General features: G+C 37.2%; 1 long non-coding RNA gene across 2 annotated transcripts in view; it reads right to left on the bottom strand.

Annotated features, from left to right (window-relative positions):
• Window positions 1–3428: 3428 nt before the first annotated feature.
• LOC148427298 (uncharacterized) overlaps window positions 3429–7946 on the bottom strand; it is a 5477-nt gene continuing 959 nt past the window's right edge. Inside the window, exons 2-5 of one of the 2 annotated variants that reach the window (XR_015864754.1) lie at window positions 4988–5063; window positions 4400–4486; window positions 3805–3868; window positions 3429–3719 (exon numbers count right to left, since the gene is read on the bottom strand). This is a non-coding gene — a long non-coding RNA (uncharacterized LOC148427298). The remainder of the gene's footprint in view (window positions 3720–3804; window positions 3869–4399; window positions 4487–4987; window positions 5064–7946) is intronic. The other variant, XR_015864755.1, reaches the window with a different exon arrangement.

Genomic DNA, 7946 nt, shown 5'->3' with positions numbered 1-7946 from the left:
GGCAACAGATGAAAGGTGCCTCGGTGTTGTTTGAATTCCGCTTCTTTTGTTCATTTGGCAACGTTACATGTTCTGCTGCTAATTATACATAGCTTGGTAGTCCTCGCACCTTCGCAAAGATACAAACTCGACTGTTTTTGACATGTTCATTTAACGTTCCAAATCAGATGTAAATATGCGAAGAGTGTCCCAAGGGATTTTTTTGATATGCAAATTGAAGTGCAAACAAAGGTAGGGGAGACATTTAAAGTCCCTGGAAAGAGAGTATAATATGTCTGGTAACATTGACAATCCACATAGAAGTGTGGAGTTAACATCTCTGCCGAGGATGGAGGAGTACAAAAAATGGATTTGTTTATTTAAAAAAAGGAGGGGGGGGGGGGTAGTCGGTCAGTAATGATGAGGGACAGCCTCATCGTTATTTGAATCCTTGTTGTAGTATCTTGACCAATTTTGGGTCATTTTCATCCAGACTTATAACAAAGGGATGGCACACTCCTGATAACTAAGTGGACGTGCCATGTTGAAATTTGACATGTCACCTTCTGGGTGAAATTTCAGTTCCCTAGTGCTTTCCTTCAATGCTTTCACTGTCATGTGAGATGCCGTTGATGTAAATACCAAAAATAATTTCATTTTCTTTAGGGGTTTTTTCTTTTGAACAAAAACAGCATTATCGTCTAAAACAGCGGTTCTCAAATGGGGGTACTCAAGATTAAAAAAAAAAACAAATATGCAAACATCCTTTAAAAGTGATGATTGAATTACTGAATTGTTTCAGTAAAATAAGTTATTTAAACGAATGTTATGTTCAGTAGGTTATTCAGTTTCATTTTTGTAAAAAGCCAAATTCTCCCCCATACTCGTTACCAGTCAAGTTAAGGATTGATTTTTGTGAACACCCAAAACAAAATGCTTTATGTTTAATATTTTTCTGTGGACAAGGATTTATTTATATTAGGTTTTGAGAACAGGTCTGACACTTTATGTTGATTAATTTTTTTGTGGACAAATATTTGTTAGCAATTAAGTTAATGATTTATTTTGTGAACAGATCAATGCAACACACAATAATCTATAAAAATACTGTACATAAATTGGATATACTAAATTATCCTCAGGTGTGATTGGGTTGTTTGTCACTGTGTGCCCTGCAATTAGCTGGCAAGCAGTTCAGGGTGCTCATGAAGTCAGCTGGGGTAGGCACCAGCAAGCCTGCGACTCTTGTGAGGATAAGCGGCGACAGAACATGTATGGATGTGTTAGGGCTAGTGTCAGTGCTTAATGCCCATGTGAGACAATGCAAAAACTGAAATGGTGACCGCTCAACATTCAGCGTTTGCACATTTTATTATCGTTGCAATTATCTTCATGCATTTAAATTTTCCTTGAAACGCAAATGCATTCTCCTTGGATGTAAACATGAGCATCTATTCTACATGACATTTTAAAATAAGGGCTTGGCTTATGTGTACATCAACACCAATATTCAGATTGCAATTAGTCCGGCGGATCAATAAGGGCACATTCCAGTCAGGTTGCAGCAGCCAGTCAGTGAACTTGATGAATTGAAGCATTTCTCACAGCTGTGTAATCCCGCAACAATCAAGAAATTCATATTTCTTAGAAGCAACTTGACACCTCGTATCTCCCTGGCCAGTTATCATTCAGCTTTAAAATCAAGGGAAGGTCAATGTCGACACAATTCACACCAGAACCATAAATCACTTGAAATAATCTTGCATATTATGCCAGGACGTCACCCCAAAACTAGAGATAAAATATGCAAAAAGACCAGCTTGCCCACTAGACACTCTTCATTGGATTTCAAGCACTGCTTTCAAAACCTTTGACAATCGCTAAGTAATTACAATCCTTACGACTATAAGCCACAACTTTTTTTTTCATGATTTGAGCCGTGCAGTTTATAGGCCAGCGCGGCTTTTCTGCATTCTTTATTTATTTATTTTGCTGCCCACCGGGAAACGATCCGCCGGTAAAAGCACTTGTGTGTATCTGTTCAAGGATTTATTTATTTTACTTCAAAGGGAAAGGCTTGAAAGAAGGCAAGAGAGCTGAAAATTCACCCAGATGTTGACAGCAGGTTAAAGTTCAATACGGCCACTTAGTTAACACATTGAACTGATCAAAACTGATCAAAATATTGTACATTCGCTAATCACAATATCGCCTCAATGGTCTTCCTTTTATATATATATATATATATATATATATTATATATAATTTATATATATCTTTAATTATGAAAGTTTTTCTTTTTTTAAGTATCATGTAATTTTGCACTTGTAAAAAATCTTGGTGCAATAATTACACTTACAGTGTAGGGACTGCCCAAAAAAATGTGTATTTCCCCTTATACACTCAAAGCATTGAGCTAAACACCAAAAAGAGTATGCAAAGCTAAAATAACAATTTCACAAAAACAAAATCTGTGAATCCCAGTGCAAGAATCAAACCAAACTGTCTTTTTCATTTCTACCTGTCAGGTGGAAAAGTGTCTAGGTTCGCAAGCAACAGGGTTGAGGGTGCATGTGGAGGAAAAAAAAAAAAAAAAAAAAAACGTAGGTGGGTGAATTTGTGTGTACGTGTGCATCTATTGATCTGTGCAGGTGTGTTCATGTGTTAGTGTGATGGCACTCCCTTCAGGCTCCTCGAGGCGTACGAATAAGAGAGCAGATGGAGGGCACCTTCCAGCATGTTCAGATGATTCTTCACTAGTGTTTTGTTGAGACCCCTCGAGCGAAGATGTGCACATGTGTGTGAATGAGTGTGTTGACCATTTCATCACAAGTATGTTGACAACGGCAATCAGTAAAGCTAAGATTCCTTGTCCTCGTTCCCATAAACCACGATAAATGGTTTTATATATATATATATATATATATATATATATATATATATATATATATATATATATATATATACATACATATAGTTATTTAACACACAAACACGATCTGTGCATTTTTGGCAGTGTCTTTCTATTGTGGCACTCCCGAGGTATGTCTGGCCAATTGATTTTCAGCTATAACAAGGTTTTGCAAATTTTAAATAAGTGCTTGCAATTCAGCAGTCAATAGTTGCATGGCTAAGTAAAAGACTCCAGATGGATTCAATGACCACTTACAGAGCAGGACATCTAAAGCTTCTAAAGAAATAGTTATTTAATGCACCAAAGCACGATGAACTAATCCGTGAGCACGTCACTCTTATGATTCAAGTGATTGGTCATATACTGGTAACATTTTTTTTCCAAAATCAGCTTTTTAAACTCACATATTTCAGTTCTTCCTGGCTGAAACGGTGGCAAATGTTGTTGAGTGGCATGGGGGTCATCTCCATGACAGGGTCAACTCCACTGGTCCACTTTTTTCTCAGTTGGTCGGCTCTGTTCCATACTTGGCAGGAGAAACATCAAGTGCGTCCAGCAAGTATACACACACAATAATGTACAAAATACATTTGAAGCAGGTATGTCCACATCCCGTTAATGTGATCAAAAATTGGATTGAAACCCAGGATTTCATATGATCAAAATGGGGGGTGCTGGGTGGAAATATTTTGTTTATTTACATTTTTTCAATAATGCTACAAAGTAATACAATTATGCAGCGAAACACAGACCAAAAAATTGTGTGTATACAGTATATCGGTGGTTGGTGAGTTTTGCTGCTGATTTTATATGCCACCTGATTAACCTGAAAGAAACAGAAGGATCAAAATGTTTTAGAAAATGTTGAATAAATACATATATATAGTCAAAATTTTAAGGTCGGGACTCACCATCAGCAGAGCATCAAAATCAGGTGACTCACTGAGGTGCAAACAAAATGTGATCCAGACATCCCTGATATGAACAGTAATAAAAATGAATTTGTTATTTGCGGCAACAAAAGCCCAACAAAAACTAACATACGGTATCTAAAAATGAGTACCTTCCTCGTTTTTAAAATGTATATTTTTTCATGGGAAAAGCCTGAATAAATGATAATATAATGTGAAGTAGCTGCTACGCTGTTTTGCATACAGTGTTTTCTACTGAGTTTTCTAAAATGGTTTCAAGAAACTCTAAAAAACAAAAAACGTTTCAATCGTCAAACACATTTTTCTCGACTTTTCTGATGGAACATTAAGTTCGTTGAAGGATACTTTTGTCATGGATTGAGGAAAGTCTTTAATTGCTTTTACTGGCATTAAGCAATTTGGAGGAGGGTGGCAGGAAACCTGCCACACAAAAAACTACAAATATGGCAACTGCTGTCTGGCACACTGCTTCCTCTTTTACAGATATTTGAATGTTTCCCCGCCATTACTGCAGTGATGGTAGAAGCTGCAAATAACCAAAGTTTGTTCTGAGGAGACAAAAAAAAAAGGCTACCTGGATGAAAGGACAGTCAAGAATCAACAATGGCCAGCGTGAGTTCAAAGTTGTTCCTGGTTCTGTTCCTGGTGGACTCGCGCAAATCTAAATGATAATACTAAATGTTAGCTATCAGAACTTTTTGTGTTAGCGATACAGCCATCAGCCACACAACAATCTCAAACATACAATATATTTTAAGCGCAATTAGCTTCATGACCTCATCCCTAATTGTCTTTCACTCAGCCACTGGAAAGAGCCGCTGGTCCTCATCCGTCATGCAAAACACTCCCACTTTTTTCATAATCAACTAAAACTGAAAGTTCTGATGTATTCCTTTAACACACAACCAGTGATGTCCAAGCAGCTGACAACAAAAGTGACAACGTCCGCAAAGCGAAAATGAATTGTGCACACGGTAACAACATTTTGTCTGTCCACTGTTCATTTCGAGGATTTTCCTACTTATTGCTTCATTGATTGCTGGATGAGAAAAATGCTCCAGAAAGCTACAACACCAAGTCTTCATATTACGATAAGTAATGACTTCTTTTGTCCTATTTGAGTGTTCTTCAGTTGTCAAATATGAATCATAAGGATGTGCACCTTGGGGTTGGCCGCTCCAGTCTGAGAAGACATCACAAGCCTACCAGGGGACCACTTTGTGTTACCGATATTTGAACTGCGGAGACAGAGACATGACTTCATGTATCTTGTGATGTAAGTACTACCGCAATTCATGAATTTCAAACACTTTTGCTGGGGGTTCATTTGAAGCATACGACATTGCCTAAGAGATTTACAGGCGAGTTAATGGTGACCGCTCCATTAAGGATCTGAGACAAAGATGAAGACCGGTGAGATGTAAACTCGTCATGATCGCGCCGTTTCATAAAATTCCTTGCATAAGTGCACCAATTACTGTATATGTTTTGACCTCCCTCAACAAATTTGGAAACATTTACCGTACAATTAACCTGAGCCGAGATGGGTTGGATTTGTCATTCAATCCCGAAGACCTCAATCCCTGATAACTCTTTATTTTTCTAGTGTTGGGGCAAACAAAGCACAGAATGACTTCAAATAGCACCCCTTGCAGAAAAAAACAATTTTGGATGAGTGTCAACATATTGTGTTGTTTAATGTTGTTTCCTTGCGGTAAAAGGTCAGGACATTCTGCCATATATTTGTTCATTTTCTTCTCTCGGATGCAGAGACCAAACAGGAAGCTTGGTCAGCGAAGCCAGTGCTAACTTCCTGTACATGAAAGAATGATAAATTCGACTTGCATCTGGTTAGGGTGACAGCCAGGATTTTCATGTCCAATCAAGGGTTTATTAAATAATACATTTCTTCTGTTATAATAAATTTACATTCATTCATATATATATATATATATATATATATATATATATATATATATATATATATATATATATATATATGCAGTTGATATAAACAAACGGCAGTTATCAAGGGGGTTTTCTAGGAATGCTGCATGCAAAATTTGCCATTCAATTCCTTTTACATCTCCAGACCAATTCAAACCATTCCAACTTCACCATGTGCCAAATGTTTATGCTTCCCAGGCTGGCCATTATTTTTCTCATTCCTAACATCAAAATTCAACAGTTTCACACCAGGAATCGGTATTCATTCCTAATGGGGATTAAAAAAAAAAAAAATCCCATTCAGCAAGCATTTTCAACGTTCCAATGATCCCGCACACCAAAACTTCTACGTTTCATCAAAAATGAGTGTTTTCTTTTACCAATATCATTTTATTTTTCCACTGTTTAATTCAAGTTTTAGTGTCAAATGGTTTGTAATACCACATAATAAATTCTTATTCTGTTCACTTCCCCAAGCAGACTCCTTTCCACAATCGAGCAAATAATAAAGTAGGCTTTAAAACAGACGAAAAACCAGTAATAGAGCAATGAGGGCAGTAAAAATGAAGCACTAATAGTTGAATAGACTCACATTCTGAGCATAAAATAACAGCGCCGCTGCTTGAATCAGAAAAAGTCATGAAATTGCCAATGTAGTCATAATGGCACTCTGTTTAGTATCTTTTTCATGCTTACACACAACTGCATGTTTGAGCCTTCAAATAAAATGCTGCTTTGGAGCCATCTCCAAGTTACTTAGCACTCCCTGTCTGTGTCAAAAAAATCCTCTTTCTCCACCCTTTCACATTTCTGCCTGTCTACCCGCGTACACTCAAGGTAGACCACGAGGCACTCTTAAGTGGCCATGCCGGTTGTCAATTAGAAAAACAAACCAAAAAAAAAAAAAACGTAAAATAAAGACCCGCATTTACCGCAACATTATAATGCGGGTCCTTGGAAACAAATCTCAACTAGAAAAATAAATGAACACATCATCTGGAATGGAATGAGCTGTAGTGTGACTATTGCATCACTTTTATGGTAGACGTCTTGTGCTCTAATTTATTCTGAAGATTACATTTGAAGTCTTTGCAGACATCAAGCGGTGGGGTTAAGTGATGACAATTATTTTAGATGACATCAAATAAGGACTTGAAAAGCGGCAGTAAAGATGGGATACAATTTATTTGTGCCATGGTGAATATGTAAAATGCTTTTCATTGTTTTTATGATAATGTCATTGAACTTGATTATGAGCTAATCCCAGTAAGGATCATGTGGTCAGGCTACACAAAAAAGGTTTAGTGGCTGTCATGTGACTCTTGACATGGCAATTTGGGGAGGATCAAAACATCTGACATAGAAGGTGCATTTGTGAAAGTATGTGTGTGACCCTGCTTTTACGATAGTTACATCACGATGCGTTTTTGTCCCCCCCTTGGACTGAGCTTTTGTTTTTTTCCCAACACAACAGGATTCAGAATAAAGAACTTATTTATCTCAAATGTACAGTGAGTCAAATGTAATGCCATCTAACGGTGAACTAAGAGAATGCAAGGATTTTGGAGCATTTACGCGACAGTGATCACACTTTCCAAGCCAACTAGCCGCTCTTTGAGTATCTGGCAAAACGATGTTGGTGAAACACATCGACCTCTTGTTAGATATAGCGTAACCTATATCATTAGTGATTACAGGTCCTAAGATTATATTTATATTTAAAAAATGCTCGTATGTTTACGCGATGGAATATTGTTTTTGCATATTATTGAAATAATTGTGGAATTTTAAAAAATGAATGAACTTTTAGTTCATGACTAAGTGTCTCTAGCTTCTACACAGCTCATAAAAGCTCATATCCCCCACTAAAAGGGACAATTTGTGAGATTTAGACGGCTTTTCGTTGCGCACAGCAGGAGGTGCTGCATTTACCATTGTTTGTAGCTATAACAAACATGGCAGTGCCACCCCCCATGTAATATCATTTCATGATAACTAGACCTACGATTATATTCAAAAGATACTGTTGGTCGCATTTATTTGCAGGTTTTTGAAATGCATAACCATTTAATGTATTTTTATTTATCCCCAAGACACCTGATTCAAATGATTGGAGTCAATGTCAAACTTCCGCTGATGAGATGATCATTTGAATCAGGTGTGTCAGGGGAAGA

Source organism: Hippichthys cyanospilos, chromosome 2 (assembly GCF_059441005.1).
Source record: "Hippichthys cyanospilos isolate Australia breed blue-spotted pipefish chromosome 2, RoL_Hcya_1.0, whole genome shotgun sequence".
NCBI classification, from domain to species: domain Eukaryota; kingdom Metazoa; phylum Chordata; class Actinopteri; order Syngnathiformes; family Syngnathidae; genus Hippichthys; species Hippichthys cyanospilos.
Note: the sequence above shows the minus strand (reverse complement) of the source record. Positions and strands in the feature narration are given on the sequence as shown.